This window comes from Canis lupus, chromosome 21 (genome assembly GCF_048164855.1).
Source record: "Canis lupus baileyi chromosome 21, mCanLup2.hap1, whole genome shotgun sequence".
NCBI classification, from domain to species: Eukaryota; Metazoa; Chordata; class Mammalia; order Carnivora; family Canidae; genus Canis; species Canis lupus.
The window spans coordinates 57517405-57533441 of record NC_132858.1 but is presented as its reverse complement, the minus strand read 5'-3'; the positions used below and the strand labels follow the sequence as shown (position 1 = coordinate 57533441).

Sequence of the window (16037 nt, the reverse complement as noted above, 5' to 3'; positions counted from 1 at the left end):
ACAATTTCTGATTTTAACCTCACTCCAAGAGGCCTCCTCAAGCCCGAGGAAAAATTGCCTTCTTGGGATCTCAGGGAAGAATCCTTAATCTAATAATATGACCATTGGTAATAATGTCTCTCGGTTCTTTCCAAATCCATAAAGATGCATTTCCTGATGAGTGACTGAGCTGTGAAGAAAGAGATGAGAAACCCTCATCCTTCTGAATTACTTGTGTCAGAATATTTTAACCATAGTACTATGGATAGTAAATTATCCTTATTAACAGGAAACATGTCTCAGTTTGGAATCTGAGCAATCAGATGGGCAGAGAAAAACTGCTTTGACTTGCTCTTCATCTTTTAAAGACAAAGGAGAGCTTTTCTATGTACGAAGTCAGTTGTCAAGATAGCCTTAGGGAATAAGAGTCTGCAGCATCGAATCTGGCTGCACAGCCTGGATGCCTGAGCTCCAGGGCTTCCTGATCCCAAATCCCTGGGCCTGTCCCCCAACACAGGCTGCCACCAGAGGTCATTTGCAATTGCTCTCTTCGGAGCTCCAGGGAAGGGGGAAGGAGCTAGATAGGAAGACGGGATGCGTGGAGGCAGAGAAAATTAAGGCCATTCCACTTTAAGTCCAGTGTTAGCACACGTCCAGCCATCCCACGCCCCTGCAAAGAAGAGCTGAAATTTCCATTACTTCAGTTACAGCAAAAAACCAAAAGTTTACAGCTTAATGTCTTTGAAAGCCCCACATTAGCATAAGAACTGAGCCCAGGTCTAGGGCAGGAAGCCCCTATTAGAATGAGAACAGAGCTCAATGCCCTTGAAGGCCCCATATCAAAATGTAAACAGAACTTGAGGAATTGCTCCAGCCCTTCTGGAGGTCCCCAAGACCAGCCCTTAAAACTCAGCTAAAACCCACTTCGGGGTCCAAGTCCCTGCTCCGTTGTGTCAGGGTGTACTTGGACGCAAGCTTGAGCTTGTAAATAAACCCTGGTGCGTTTGCATCGGTGTCGGCTTCTCAGTGGTTTCTCGGATTCGCAATCTTGGGCACAACAGTCTGAGATAAAAAAACAAAACCAAAAGAAGCTCGGACGCAGGCAGAGTGAACGCAGGGTTCTGAGAGAAGCGGCGGAGACCCGGGGGCTTGGGGGCTCTTCTGTGGAGGCCCCTGCAGACTGGGGGGGTGGGATGCTCAGCCCCAGAGCCAGAGGACCCAGCGTCCCCACTGGCATCCCGCCCATCAGCGCCGAGTCTCAGGGAGCAGCACAGCGCCGCCCGCTGGAGGCCAGAGGCGCTGACGCCCACCCCGCCTCTGACCCCGCAGATGTGCACCTGAGAATCAGTGCCAAGGCCCATCCCCAGACCCCGCACAGACCACTCGCTGCCACCAAGTTGTCGGACCACAGAGGCTGCAGAGCTTCAGCTCTGCCTGGAAAGTAGGGTTTAGCTTCCTTTGTACTTTGTGCTTTATTTTCATTTATTTACTTTGATTCTTTTTTATTAATTGCTTTATTTTAATTTTTATGTATGTACCTTATATATTTCTTATTTTTACTTTCATGGTACTTTAATTGTGTTTCATATTTTGGGATTTAGAATCTTTTAACAACCAGGCCAAAATAATCTGGTGTTTCATTGGGGAGGGCAGTTGTTATTGTTTTTCTTGGTTTTTCTTTTTCTTCCTTCTTTCTTTTCTGGAAAAAATAATGAGATGGAGAAATTCACCTCCATAAAATAACATGAGGTAGTACTCACAGCCAGGAAGTTCATCAATACACATATATGATGTCTAACTACAGTTTAAAACAATGATTAGAAAGATAGCAGCTAGGGATCCCTGGGTGGCGCAGCTGTTTGGCGCCTGCCCTTGGCCCAGGGCGTGATCCTGGAGACCCGGGATCGAATCCCACATCGGGCTTCCGGTGCATGGAGCCTGCTTCTCCCTCTGCCTATGTCTCTGCCTCTCTCTCTTTCTCTCTCTGTGACTATCATAAATAAATAAAAATTAAAAAAAAAAAAAGAAAAAAGAAAGATAGCAGCTGGGCTGGAAAAAGAGCATAGAAGAAAACTAGAGAATCCCTTACTGTAGAACTAAAAGAACTAAAATCTAGTCAGGCCAACGTTAAAAATGCTATAACTGAGATGCAGTCCCAAGTGGAAGCCTTAAAAACAAGAAAGGTTATGGACCACAGAGGCAGACTGAGGGAACTCAGCCACTCATTAAAACAATAACATTCATATCATAGGAGACTCAGAAGATGAAGAGAGAGAAAAGGGGGTAGAAGTTTTATTTGAATGAATTATGTAAACTTCTATAACCTGAGGAAGGACACAGACACTGAAATCGAGAGACAGAGAACTCCCAATAAATTCAACAGAAGCTGACCATCACCCAGGCACCTCAGAGTCAAAGTCACAAAATACACAGACAAGAAAAGAATCCTGAAAGCAGTGGAGGTGGGGCTTGGGGGAGGTAGTCCTTAACTTACAAGGGAAGATGAATCAGTTTGCAGCAGATCTGTCCACAAACTTGGCAAGCCAGAAGGAAGTGGAAGGAAATATTCAATATGCTGAATGGGAAAAGTATGCAGCCAAGAATTCTTTCTTTTGTTTTTTTAAGAATAATCATCAAAATTTATTTAATCTCCATAGGAAGAAATTAAAAATTTCTGAACATAAAATGCCATTTTCCTCAATCATAATAGCAAAAATTTATTTTATGTTTTTAATTTTTTTTTAAATTGGAGTTCAATTTGTAAGAATTCTTTCTTCAGCAAGGCTGTCATTCAGCATAGAAGGATCTCAGACAGGCAAAAAATAAAGGAGTTCATGACCACTAAACCAGTCCAGTAAGGAATTTTAAGAGGGACTCTTCTAGTGGGGGAAAAAAAGAGACCAAAAGCAAAAAACTAGAAAGGACCAGAGAACATCACCAGCAACACCAACTCTACAGGTAACACAAAGGCACTAAGTTCATATCTTTCAATAATCACTCTGAATGCTGATAGACTAAATGCTCCAATCAAAAGATATAGGGTATCAGAGTGGCTTAAAAAACATGATCCGGGATGCCTGGGTGGCTCAGGGGTTGAGCCTCTGCCTTTGACTCAGGGTGTGATCCTGGAGTCTGGGATTGAGTCCCATATTGGGCTCCTGGTGGGGAGCCTGCTTCTCTCTCTGCCTAATTTTCTGCCTCTCTCCCTCTCTCTCTCTCTTAAATAAAATCTTTATTAAAAAAACAAGATCCATCTGTATGCTGCCTACAAGATGCTCACCTTAGACCTATAGACACCAGCAGATTGAAAGCCAGGGGATGGAAAATCATCTATCACGCTAATGGACAGCAAAAGAAAGCTGGAGGACCCGTACTTATATCAGACAAATTAGATTTGAAACCAAACCCTGGGGGACACCTGTTGGCTCAGTGGTTGAGCATCTGCCTTCGGCTCAGGATGTGATCCTGGGATCCCAGGATCGAGTCCCACATCGCCCTCCCTTTGGGGTGCCTGCCTCTACCCCTAACCCTAACTGCAAACTAAGCCCAACCCTAACTCTAACCATAACCCTAACCCCAACTCCTAACCTCCTGCCCTAATCCCTAAAGCCTAAACCCTAACCCTAACTCTAAATCCTGTCCCTAACCCTAACCCCTTTCCCTAATCCCTAACCCCCATCCTAACTCCTAACCACTGACCCTTACCCTTATCCCTCACCCTAACCTCTAATCTGTAACCATAAGCCTAATCACTAAACCCTAACATCTGACTTAACCCTAACCACTAACTGCCTCCCTTCCCCTGACCCTACCATTCATTCTACCCATTCACTTACCCTGTGGTTCTGAGTAGTCCCTTCTGATGTGGACGTGGCCCCCAACAGCACCTCCAGAGTCCTCCATGGGGTCTTGAGGAAGCCGAGCTTCTGTGAGTGCGGACGCGGCCCCATGTGTTCCTGAGTCATAGTCAGCGGGTCCTGAGGACGCCGGGTCTCCTGTCACTGTGGACTATGCCTCACATCCTCTGGAAGCCTCACAGCAGGTCCTCAGGAGGCCGGGGGTTCCTGTCACCCTGGACATGGCCCCACGTCCCCCCGAAAACTCACTGCGGGTCCTGAGGAGGCTGTGGGCTCCTGGCAGCATAGACGCAGCCCCATATGTCCCGAAGCCATGTGCATGTCCTGAGGAGGACGGGGGTCCTGTCAGTGTTGACGTGGCCCCACATTTTCCTCAAGCCTCACCATAAGACCTGAGGAGGTTGGGGGATCCTGTCAGCATGGACGTGGCCCCAAAGTTTCCCAAAACTTCAGAGGGGGTCCTGAGGAGGCCGGAGACCTGTCAGTGTGGATGCGGTCCCCACATCTTTCTTAGGCCTCACCACGGGCCCTGACAAGGCTGGGGTCTTCTGTCCTCATGGACACATCCCCATATTTCCCAAAGTCTACACCGGGGGTCCTGAGGAGGTCAGCGTCCTGTCAGTGTGAACGTGGCCCCACATCCTCCCGAAGCCTCACCGTGGGTTCTGAGGAGGCCGGGGCTCCTGTCAACATGGATGTGGCCCCCATCTTCCAGAAGCCTCAACTTGGGTCCTGAGGAGCCCGGGAGCTCCTGCCAGAGTGGACGCGGCGCCACATCTTCCTGAAGCCTCCCCGCGGGGCCTGAGGAGGCCCAGGGGCTCATGTCAGCGTGGATGCGGGCCCACATCTTCCTGAAGCCTTACCGCGGGTCCTGAGGAGGCCCAGGGGCTCCTGTCGCGTGGATGCGGCCCCACAGCTTCCTGAAGCCTCACCGCGGGTCCTGAGGAGACCGGGACTCCTGACAGCGTGAACGCGGCCCAATGTCCTACTGAAGCCTCACCGCGGGTCCTGAGGAGGCTGGGGCTCATCAGCGTGGACGCGACCCCACGTCCTCCTCAGGCCTCACAAGCACAGGCGGGCTCCTGTTAGTGCAGGCGGAGGAGGCTTACTGCGCATGCACGCTCCTTGGGCGGGGCCTGGAATCGGGCGCCATCTGCGGGACACTTACGCACTGCAGGAGGCCATGCAGGAGGCGGCCTCCCTGTCCCTAGGGCCGCACCTGCCTCCTTCCGGGCTCCAGCTGAGGCCTGTGAGCTTTGGAAACGTCTCACTGAAATGGAGCCCAACACCCGGACAGAGTCACCAGGTCCGGGTGAGGACCAAGCAAGGACCAGAATCACCAGGTCCAAGTGAGGTCCACGTGGGGACCTAAGTCAACAGGTATGGGTGAGGCTCTGGTGGGGACCAGAATCACCATGTCCAGGTGAGGTGCAGGTGGCAACCACACTCACCAGGTCCCAGTGAGGCCCAGGTGGGGACCAGAAGCACCAGGTACAGGGGAGGCCCTTGAAAGAACCAGAGTCAACAGTTCGAGGTGAGGCGCAGGTGGCAACCAGAGTCAGCAGGTCCAAGTCAGGCCAAAGTGGGGTTCACAGTCACCAGGTCAGGGTGAGACCCAGAGGGGAACCAGAGTCACCTGGTCCAGGTGAGGTCCAGTTGTGGAACACAGTCACCGGGTCCCAATTATGCCCAGTTGAGGACCATGGTCAACAGGGCCAGGTGAGGCCCAGATGGGGATCAGAGTCACCAGGTCCAAGTGAGGCCCAGGTGGGGACCACAGTCACCAGATCCAGGGTAGTCTCAGGTGCCGACCAGAATCACCAGGTCCAGGTGAGGCCCAGGTAAGGACCAGAGTTACCAGGTCGAGGTGAGTCCCAGGTGGGGAACATAATAACCATGTCCCAATGATATCCACCTCAGGACCAGAGTCACCAGGTCCTCTTGAGGACCAAGTGGAGACCAGATTCACCAGGTCCAGGTGAGGCCCAGGTGGAGACCAGAGTTACCAGTTAAAGGTGAGTCTAGAAGGACAGCACGGGTACCAGGTCTAGGTGTGGTCCATGTGAGAACCAGATCACCAGGTACAGGTGAGGCGCAGGTGGGAACCAGAGTCAGCAGGTCTGGGTGAGGCCAAGGTGGGGACCACAGTCACCAGGTCCAGATGAAACCAAGCTGAGGACCAGAGTCACCAAATCCAGGTGAGGCCCGGGGGGAGTGGGACTGGAGTCACCAGGTACAGGTGAGGCTAGAAGAACAGCAGAGACACCAGGTCCAGGTGAGGTTCATGTGGGAAACAGAGTCACCAGGTCCAGGTGAGGCCCAGGTGAGGACCAAAGTTAAATGTTCCAGAGTCTCACTTGGGAAACAGACTAAACATATCCCGATGATGCCCAGGTGGGTACAAGAGTCACCAGGTCCAGGTGGGGTGCACGTGAGGACCAGAGTCACCAGGTCCTGGTGATACCCAGGAGGGGACCAGATTCACCAGGTCCAGGTAAGACCCAGGTGGAACTCAGTCACCTGGTCTGGGTGAGGCCCAGGTGGGGACAAAAGTCATAAGACCAGTTGAGGCCCAGGTGGGAACACAGTCACCAGGTCCAGGTGAGGCCAAACTAAGTACCAGAGGCACCAGGTCCAGCTGAGGCCCAGTTGGGGACTGGAGTGACCAAGTATAGATTAGGTTAGAAGGACACCACAGTCATAAAAACGCAGCTAGTTGAAACCTGGCTTCTAGGGATGCTTTCTTGTGAGAGCTGAGCTCAGGGCAGGACCCTCCCGCATCCTGACTGCCTGTAGACATAGCTCCTTCATCCTTAAGTGAGGTGCTGGAAGAGGTTGCGTGAAAAGCATGTGGAAGTGTCAGGCCTGTACTCATGTGTATCTGAGTTCAATACAGGGATTTCCAACAGCCTTGTTCAATTAGAGTCATGCTACGTTTTAACTCCCATGAACGAGTGGCAAGCAGACATCTGCCTGCAAGGCATACACATTTCTGAGAGTTGAGCTTATGGCCTGTACCTCCCCCATCCTGACTGCCTGTACGGTCTACTTCCACAGCATTTCGTTGTATGCAGGACAGTAGCGAAGTGAGAACCAACTGTCTGCCTTGTCAATTTCGCGCTAGGGGACAGCTGCCTCCAAGGCATGCACACTCCTTTGGATTGAGCTTATGGCTTGTACCTCCCACATGATGAACGCCTGTACGCTTCGCTTCCAAAGGATTTCGTTCGATACGGGACGCAAGTTTTGTGAGAGGCAAGTGTCTCTTAGCTCAATCCAGCGACTTCGGAGGAATTCCTCCCTCAGAAGGGAGCTACATACTAACTTCCAAACCCGAGTACCTAGTTGAAAGCTGTCACTCTGGGGAACTTCCTTCTGCGAGGTGAGCTGACACGCGGTCCTTCCCAGTTCCACACTGCCTGCACATGGAGTTACGAACATCCTCACTAGACAGGTTTGTCAGAAGCTCATGGGACGCAAGGGCAAGCTGCAGGCTTCAATGGTTGCGTCTCCAGGTGCGGTAGAGCGGTATTGACGGAACGTCCTGACTTATATCGCTGCTACGTTCTCACGGCCATAACAACGCAGCTAGTGGAAAGCTGGCTTCGAGGCATGCTTCCTTGTGAGAGCTGAGGTCAGGAAAGGACCCTCCCGCATCCTGACTGCCTGTAGACATAGGTCCTAGCATCCTTATGTTAGGTGCTGGGAGAGTTTGGGAGAAAAGCATGTGGAAGCGTCAGACCTGAACTCACGGGTATCTGAGTTGAATACAGTGATTTTCAATGGCCTTCTTCAGAGTGTAGGTAAATTTTAACTACCATGTACGAGTGGGTAGCAGACATCTGCCTCCCATGCATACACACTTCTGAGAGTTGAGCTTATGGCCTGTACCTCCCACATCCTGCCTGCAGGTACACATCACTTCTAAAAGGCCTAGGCTCGATGCGTGACTGAAGTGTTGTGAGAAATAAGTGGAATGTCCCGGCACAGAAGAGTAGTGCCTCCAAGCTCAATCCAGTGATTTCCTAGTAATTCCTGTCTTAGACTGGTGCTACATACTAAGTTCCATAGGTGAGAAGCTAGCTGAACGCCTTGTCCAAAAGCAACTTACTTCTGAGAGTTGAGCTCACACTCAGTCCCTCACAGTTGTACACTGCCTGCAGAGTGAGTTTCGAACGTCTTCACCAGAGCCGTTTGTCAGAGGATTCTGAGACGCAAGTGGAACAATGCCGACCTGGAAGATGTCCCCAGGTGCAGTAGAGTGGTAATCTTGGAACCTCCTGACTCAAAATACTGCTACATTATCACTGCCATAAGAACGCAGCTAGTTGAAACCTGGCTTCTAGACATGCTTCGTTGTGAGAGCTGAGGTCAGGGCAGGACCCTCCCGCATCCTGACTGCCTGTAGACATAGGTCCAGGCATCCTTATGTTAGGTGCTGACAGAGGTTGTGGGAAAAGCATGTGGAAGTGGCAGGCTTCTACTCTCGTGTATCTCAGTTCAATACAGCGATATCCAACGTCCTTGTTCAATTAGAGTGTAGCTCGGGTTCTAGCTCCCATCAATAAGTGTCTAGCAGACATCTGCCTGCAAAGCATACACACTTCTGAGAGTTGAACTCGTGCCCTGTACCTCCCACATGCTGACTGCAGATACACTTCGCTCCTATCAGGCCTAGCCTCGATGCGTGACAGAAGGGTTGTGAGACGTTAGTGGAAGGTGCCGGCCCATACGACTAGTGTCTCATATCCCTATCCAGAGATATTTGAGGAACTGCTCTCTTAGTTTGGTGCTACATACTAAGTTCCTTACATGAAAAGCTAGTGAACGCAGTGTCCAATGGGTACTTGCTTCTAAGACTTGAGCTCACCCCCAGTCCCTTCAGTTCCACACAGCCTTCAGATGGAATTTCGGACCTCCTCTCTAGACAAGTTTGTCAGAAGCTCATAGGACACAAGGGCCTAGCTGCAGGCTTCAATGCTTGTGTCTCCAGGTGCAGTAGAGCGGTGTACATGGAACCTCCTGACTTACAATGCTGCTACGTTCTCATGGCCATAAAAACGCAGCTAGTAGAAAGCTGGCTTCGAGGCATGCTTCCTTTTGAGAGCTGAGCTCAGGGCAGGACCCACCCGCATCCTGCCTGCCTGTAGACTTAGCTGCTAACATCCTGATGGTAGGTGCTGGTAGAGGTTGTGAGAAAAGCATGTGGAAGCGTCAGGCCTATACTCCTGTGTATCTGAGTTGAATACAGCGATTTCCAACGGCCTTCTTCAATTAGAGTGTAGCTAGGTTCTAACTCCCATGTAGGAGTGGGTAGCAGACATCTGCCTCCCAAGACTGATAAATCATGTTGATAGTATCTATCCCCTATATGATATAATAAAAATGGCAGTATATCTCTGTATATGATCCACAATCACAGTTCAATCATGAGATAAACAACATACATGTCCCAACTAAGGGAAATTTTACAAAATACTCTACTTCTCAAAGTGTTCCAGTTCAACAACAAGAAGAAAAGGCTGAAAAAGTGTCAAAATCCAGAGGAGCCTAAGAAAACATGATAAGTTTAATGTGATATGAGGGATGGTAACTTAGCAAAAAAAAAAAAGGAAATCTGAATAAAGTACGGTCTTTGGTTAATGCGAATATTTTAATATTGATTCATTTGCTAATTTTTGTACCGTACTAATATAAGATATCGATAATTGGAGAAATTGAGTGCGAGTGCATGAGAATTCTCTGTACTATCTTCTCAATTTCCCTATAAATATTTGTTTTTTTTCTAATCAATAAGATTTATTTTGAAAATTGACATAAATGAATCAGGCTCCAAGTGTGAAGACATTTTAGAATAGTTTAATGAATTTTTGCCTTATTCTTAAAGAGTTCCTTAAATGGGAACAAAGTAAGAATTTTATATCAGAAGGAAAGAAAAACACTTATGAGCACGTATAATGCCTACTCAACCTGAAAAGCAGGAAAGGATAATAAATAGCAAATATCAGATAAAAATACTTCTTTTATATTAGACACCATATTGCAAGTGCATTTAAAATTAGCAGTGCATAACATTTATTTCCTGGACATTTATCTTCCAAAGAGTTCGCAGTGTTTCAGTGTCAGTTAAAACAGGGGAAGAATCTCAGGGAAGAATCCTTCACATAGTAATAGGACCATTGGTAATAAAGTCTCTCGGTTCGTTCCAATCCATAAAGATGCATTTCCTGATGAGTGACTGAACTGTGAAGAAAGAGATGAGAAACCCTCATCCCTCTGAACTACTTGTGTCAGAATATTTTAACCAGAGTACTACGGATAGTAAATTATCCTTATTAACAGGAAATACGTCTCACATTGGAATCTGAGCAATCAGATGGGCAGAGAAAAAATGCTTTGACTGGCTCTTCATCTTTTAAAGACAAAGGAGAGGTTTTCTATGTACAAAGTCAGTTGTCAAGATAGCCTTAGGGAATAAGAGTCTGCAGCATCGAATCCCACTGCACATCCACCCAGGACGACCGCGCTCCAGGTCTTCTTGATCCCAAATCCCTGGGCCTGTCCCCCAACACATGCTAGCACCAGAGGTCATTTGCAATTGCTCTCTTAGGAGCTCTGGGGAAGGGGGAAGGAGCTAGATAGGATGGGACATGTGGAGGCCAAGAAAATTAAGGCCATTCCACTTTATGTTCAGCGTTAGCACATGTCCAGCCATCCCAGGTCCCTGTGAATAAGAGCTGAAATTTACATTACTTCAGTTACAGGAAAAAAGACAAAAGTTTACAGCTTAATGTCCTAGAAAGCCCCACATGACAATAAAAACTGAGCCCAAGCCAAGGGCAGGAAGCCCCTATTAGAATAAGAACAGAGCTCAATGCCCTCCAAGCCCCCGTATCAAAATGTAAACAGAACTGGAGGAATTGCTCCAGCCCTTCTGGAGATCCCTGAGACCAGCCCTTAAAACTAAGCTAAAAAAAAACCAAAACAACAAAAAAACAAAATTAAGCTAAAACCCACCTCGGGGTCTAAGTTCCTGCTCCGCCCTGTCGGGTATACTTGGACGCAACTCGAGTTGGTAAATCAACCCTCCTGTGTTTGAATCGGTGTCGGCTCCTTAGTGGTTTCTCGGATTCACAATCTTGAGCACAACACCCCCATGTCCCCTCCCCACCTGGGCTGACCCCCTGTCCCCTCCCACCGAGGCTGACCCTCAGTCACCTCCCCGCCCACAACAGCTGGGCACAGAGAGGCCCTCACAGAGGTCCCATGGGCATGGTGCGCACTGCCGCCATCCCCGGCCTCCCAGGGGAAGGAAGGAGGTTTTGGCAGGACACACTCCCATGGTGGCCCCAGGGCTCCCTGCCCAGGACGGCAGCTGGTGACAGGTCGGGGTCTGTGTCCCTGATGCCGGCTCCTCCTCCCCGGTTTTCCCGCAGGAAATGAAGGAGGAGGCCCTGGTCTCCTCCAGGGACATCACGCAGATAGGCCTGGACGTCAACAGGATGTTCGGCAGCCACACCATGTTTTGGGACCGCTACGGGGTCGCGTGAGGCTCCTGGGGCGGGGGGGGGGGTTCGGGGCCCCAGGGGAGGCCCGGGGGCTTCTGGGTAGGAAACACGGGGCTTCTGAGGCCGGGGGTAGCAACAGCAGCCAACAACACACTGCCGCATGGTAAGGTGCTGGGGATGACCCCTGTGCCCCCACACCTGGAGTTCGGGGATGAGGAGGCCACTAGGATGGTGCCTCCAGGGGTTGCCATGTGAGCTGAACTCCAAAGGGTTGAGGGACAGCCGCCTGAAAGGCAAGGGGCTGGGGTGGGGGCCGTGGGGGGCAGTAAGGGGACCTGGGGGACAGGCGGCATGACCGTGGCTGGACCAGGACACACATCGATCCGATGAGGGCCAGACGGCTCAGGGTGACACCCACCCTCGATGCTTTATATATTTCTAAAGTCTATGCATTTCATTTGAGACAATTTGCAATTTGTAAACATACATAGTATGATGACCCCCAGATAATGCCCCCGGTCCAGCCAGGGCCCTGCACTGATCACGCGGAGCCCGAGGGGCAGGTGTCACAGCAAACCCCAGACTGGGGTCGCCTTTATCTGTACACGTCTGCGTGAGCATCTTAGAGAAAGGGGATGCCCTGTGTCCGCAGGCCCCCATGCCATCCCCCTCATTCCCCACCTCCACACCATCCCCCTACATCATCATCCCCCATGGCATCGCCCCCATACCATCCCCTACCATCCCCCCTACATCATTCCCCTCACACCCCCACACAATCCCCACCCACACTATAACCCCACACCACCACCCCTACACCAACCCCCACACTCCACCACCATCATACCTCTGCCCCCACACCATCGGCTCCCAGCAAGGACCCGGTGCAGCTGCCCCCTGTGGGACATGCTCAGCCTCCCCAGGTTCTCTGGACAGCCTACTCCCATCAGAGCCCTGGTGTCCCATAGAGTATCCAGGGGTTGCAGGGAAGAGGGAATGTCGGGAGCCCCCGACAGGGTGGGTGCAGGTGAGTGGAGCACAGGATGCACTGTGCCCTGCCTCCACCCACTGTCCCTCCTGGAGGGCGGCACACCCTGCACAGGACACCAGCCCCTAACCCAGAGGGACCTGGGCTGGCCTGGCCCCGGGCACTGTGGGGGCTGGGGTGATTTGAGTCCCCCCCAGGCCCAACACAAAGACTAATGGGATCCAGCCCCCCATGGCCCTGGCCGGGCCTGGATTCTGGCTCTGGGATGAGGGAGCCCTCTCACAGCTGGATGTAGCCTCCTGGGCCCTGGCCGTGCCCCACAGATCCGGGTCGCTGACCTAGGGCAGCCCTGAGGATCCCGGGACACCCCAGGGTGGGGAGAACAGGGGTAGGCTGGTGGGCCCCAGCAACACCCACAGCAGGAGGCAGGCTCCTCCAGGTGTTGGGGCCCCAGGGGGCCCAAGGCCGGGGTCCAGCTGCCCTGCGGGGACCCAGCGCAGGAGCCCATGAGCTGCAGGTCCAGGTCAGCTCTGCTGTCCTCAGAACCGTCTCTCAGGCTGAAACCTCAGGACACACGCCCCCACACGGAGTCCACACATGCTCCCAGGTGGGGGACTCCAGCCCCCGCCCATCACCCCGTGTGATTCTTGCCCTCCCCTAAAGGACAGAAAGGTCTCCCTGCCCAGGGGAAGGTGCACACCCTCGGCTCTGAGCCCGTTTGCTGTAGCAAGTCAAGAAAGTGTTGTGGTGCGAAAATGCACAGCCAGCCCATTTCTGTGTCTCCAGGAACTCTGTTCTCGGGGCGTGGAGAGACCCCCAGAGAGGAGGAGGGGGCACCACCCAGGCCCCAACCAGCTCCTGCAGGGGCGCCGCCAGGCACACACAGAGCTGACGTCCCCACGTGCCTACCAGGGGCGGCCAGACACCAGGGTCAGGACCCCACGGACTTTACTGGAACTCAGCCTGTGCCCCGCGGGCCAGGAGGGGCTGGGACAGAGTGACAGTCAGGGAGCCTCAGGTCACCAGGGTCTGTGCAAAGCGACCTAGGAGGTCTGTGCTCCCTCTGTCCTGGGGGCCTGGGCTGGCCGGGTTCCGGGGCACTTCCTCCTCTCCCCGCATCCCCGTGCCTGTGTGCCTCGGGCACAGAGGGCCTGTGGGGCGGTCAGTGTGGCCCTGGAAGGGAGGTCAGGGCAGCAGGCCCTGGTCTTGTGCCCAAGATTGCAAATACGAGAAACCACCAAGGAGCCGACACCGATGCAAACACACGAGGGTTTATTTACAAGCTCCAGCATGGGTCCAAATATACCCGACACTGCGGAGCAGGGACTTGGACCCCGAGACTAAGAGGCGACGTAGCAGCTTTATAGGGGCCAGTGGCCCATGGGATACACAGAAAGGTGCACAGTCATGTCGGTCCACACGCAGGTGGCCGATTGAATTACATCTTACCCTATAGTATCCATTTTAGCTGGCCTATTACTTTGGTCAGAATTGGCGCGCAGTTTTGGCGGGCACAAAGCAGAGTTACATTTTTCTGAGCCGATTTCCGATTAGGGTGTGCCCAGCGGCTGGACTAGGGTGGGGCAGCGCCTTAAGCAATAAGCAGGTTATGTGGGGGTCATACAGGAGGTGGCAGGTGTAGCACAAAATGGAATCAGTCCTCCTCTGCTTGTCCAGGGGTAGGGGATTTTTGTTAAATTTCCTGGGTCCCACATTCCCCCCTTTTTCAGAGGATCCTATGCAGGATCCAATAAAGGGTCCAGGTTGCTCTTAGAGTGAGCCAGGTGGAATGATTAAACCAGGATTTTAACCAACCTTGTTGCTGTTCTCGCTGCCATTTATATTCCAGCGAAGAAGCAGCATTCTACGTTTAAGGCAGCACATAACCCTCCCCCCCCCACACCACACACACACCCTTTGTTGTAAGAAATCTAAGTCTAATCCCTTTCTATTTTGAAAGACAACCTCAGACTAGGGAGTCTTGGAGGTACGAAATTAATGAGAACGGTGCACTCTTAGCTTTAGGGGATTGTCCTTTTCCGGTTGGCTTTTCCATTCTGGAACAAAGTTCTTGAGAACGGTATGTGGGTCAGCTGGCTGGACGTGGGTGTAGTGGACCAGGGAGTAATCCCGTCGACGTTGAGAGCATTGGGAGTGGTCAGGATCAGGGTGTAGGTCCCTTGCAGCGAGGTTGAAGTGTCCGGTGTTGATATCTCCACAGGTACACATGTACACCAAGTCACCTGGCCGATATCGATGGGGATCCGGGGGTGGCCCAGTCTCATAGAGGGCCCTCAGCTTAGGCCACACCTGCTCATGGGTTCATGACATTTGGAGGGAGAAAAGAAGTTGGTGATCATCAAATTCAGCAAGCACCTCAAGTTTTAAAATGGGGATAACAGGTGGAGGAAGACCGAACATGATCTCGTAGGGAGTCAGTCCCATCTTATATGGGGAGTTCCTCACCCTATATAGGGCGAAGGGGAGGAGAGTCACCCAGTCCCCGCCAGTCTCCAGGGCTAATTTAGTTAAGGTCTCCTTTAATGTTCTGTTCATCCTCTCTACCTGTCCTGAGCTCTGGGGCCTATATGCACAATCTAATTTCCAATCTGCCCCAAGTACTAGTGCCACTCCCTGTGTTACCTTAGAGAAGAATCCTGGGCCCTTGTCTGACCCAATCTTAACAGGAAAACCATACCTCGGTAAGATGTCTTCCAGCAGTTTCTTGGTCACGGTCTGTGCCGTTTCAGGTTTGGTGGGAAATGCCTCTGTGCATCCTGAAAATGTATCTACAAACACTAGTAAATACCTGTATCCATATTTTCCAGGTTTTACCTCAGTGAAGTCCACTTCCCAGTAGGCTCCTGGGCGGTCCCCCCGGAGCCAGGTGCCTGGGTTAGATCCATGGGCGGTGGCATTAGTTAACTGGCATGAGTGGCAGCTTGCCACCATCTGCTCGATCTTTGCTCGAGAGTCTTTAATAGTGATCTTTGCATGTCGTATGAGGTCTTCCATCTTCCTTGTTCCCGTGTGAGTACTCCGATGTGTTTTGGATAGGACTCGCTGTCCCAGTTCCTCTGGCAAGATGATGCTGGAGTCTGTGGCCCTCCACCAGCCACACAATCACTGGGTCATAGGCAAGTGTTTGATCCAGTGTAAGTCAGCATCACTATAGTTGGGGGTGTCTGGCAGGTTCCGTTCCCCCGGATCAGGTAGCGTGGTTGCTAAGACCTGGGTCACCAAAAGGGACACCTTCTTTGCTTTTAAATCAGCTAGCCAGTTTCCCCTGGCTACTGGTGTGTCTGCCTTTTGGTGCCCCGGACAGTGGATGATGGCTAGGGCCTTGGGCAGCCAGAGGGTCCTCAGGAGTTCAAGAATCTCTGTTTTGTTTTTAACAGTCTTTGTCTCTGCTGTCAGAAGCTCTCTCTCTCTCTGTAAAGGGCTCTGTGAATGGGAGCGGTGGCAAAGGCGTACCTGCTGTCGGTGTAGATGTTTATTCGTTTACCTTCCTCCATGGTCAGTGCCTTGGCCTATGGGATCAGTTCTGCCCATTGAGCCAACATTTAGGCTGTCAATGGCTCCGCCCAGACGGTCTCTGTCTCCGTGGTTATGGTATGGCTGCCCCCGCAATTCGGACTCCTTCTCGGACAAAACTGCTGCCGTCCGTGTACCAGGTGGCATCGGCGTTCGGCAGTGGCTGGTCCT

The 16037-nt window shown here is 51.6% G+C and overlaps 1 long non-coding RNA gene across 1 annotated transcript; it reads right to left on the bottom strand.

Moving 5' to 3' along the window:
- Nucleotides 1-9876: 9876 nt before the first annotated feature.
- LOC140613561 (uncharacterized) lies at nucleotides 9877-10958 on the bottom strand. The gene is made up of 2 exons (XR_012014552.1): nucleotides 10854-10958; nucleotides 9877-10079 (listed from the first exon to the last, which is right to left on the bottom strand). It is a non-coding gene; the product is annotated as an uncharacterized lncRNA (long non-coding RNA).
- Between the last annotated feature and the right edge of the window lie 5079 nt (nucleotides 10959-16037).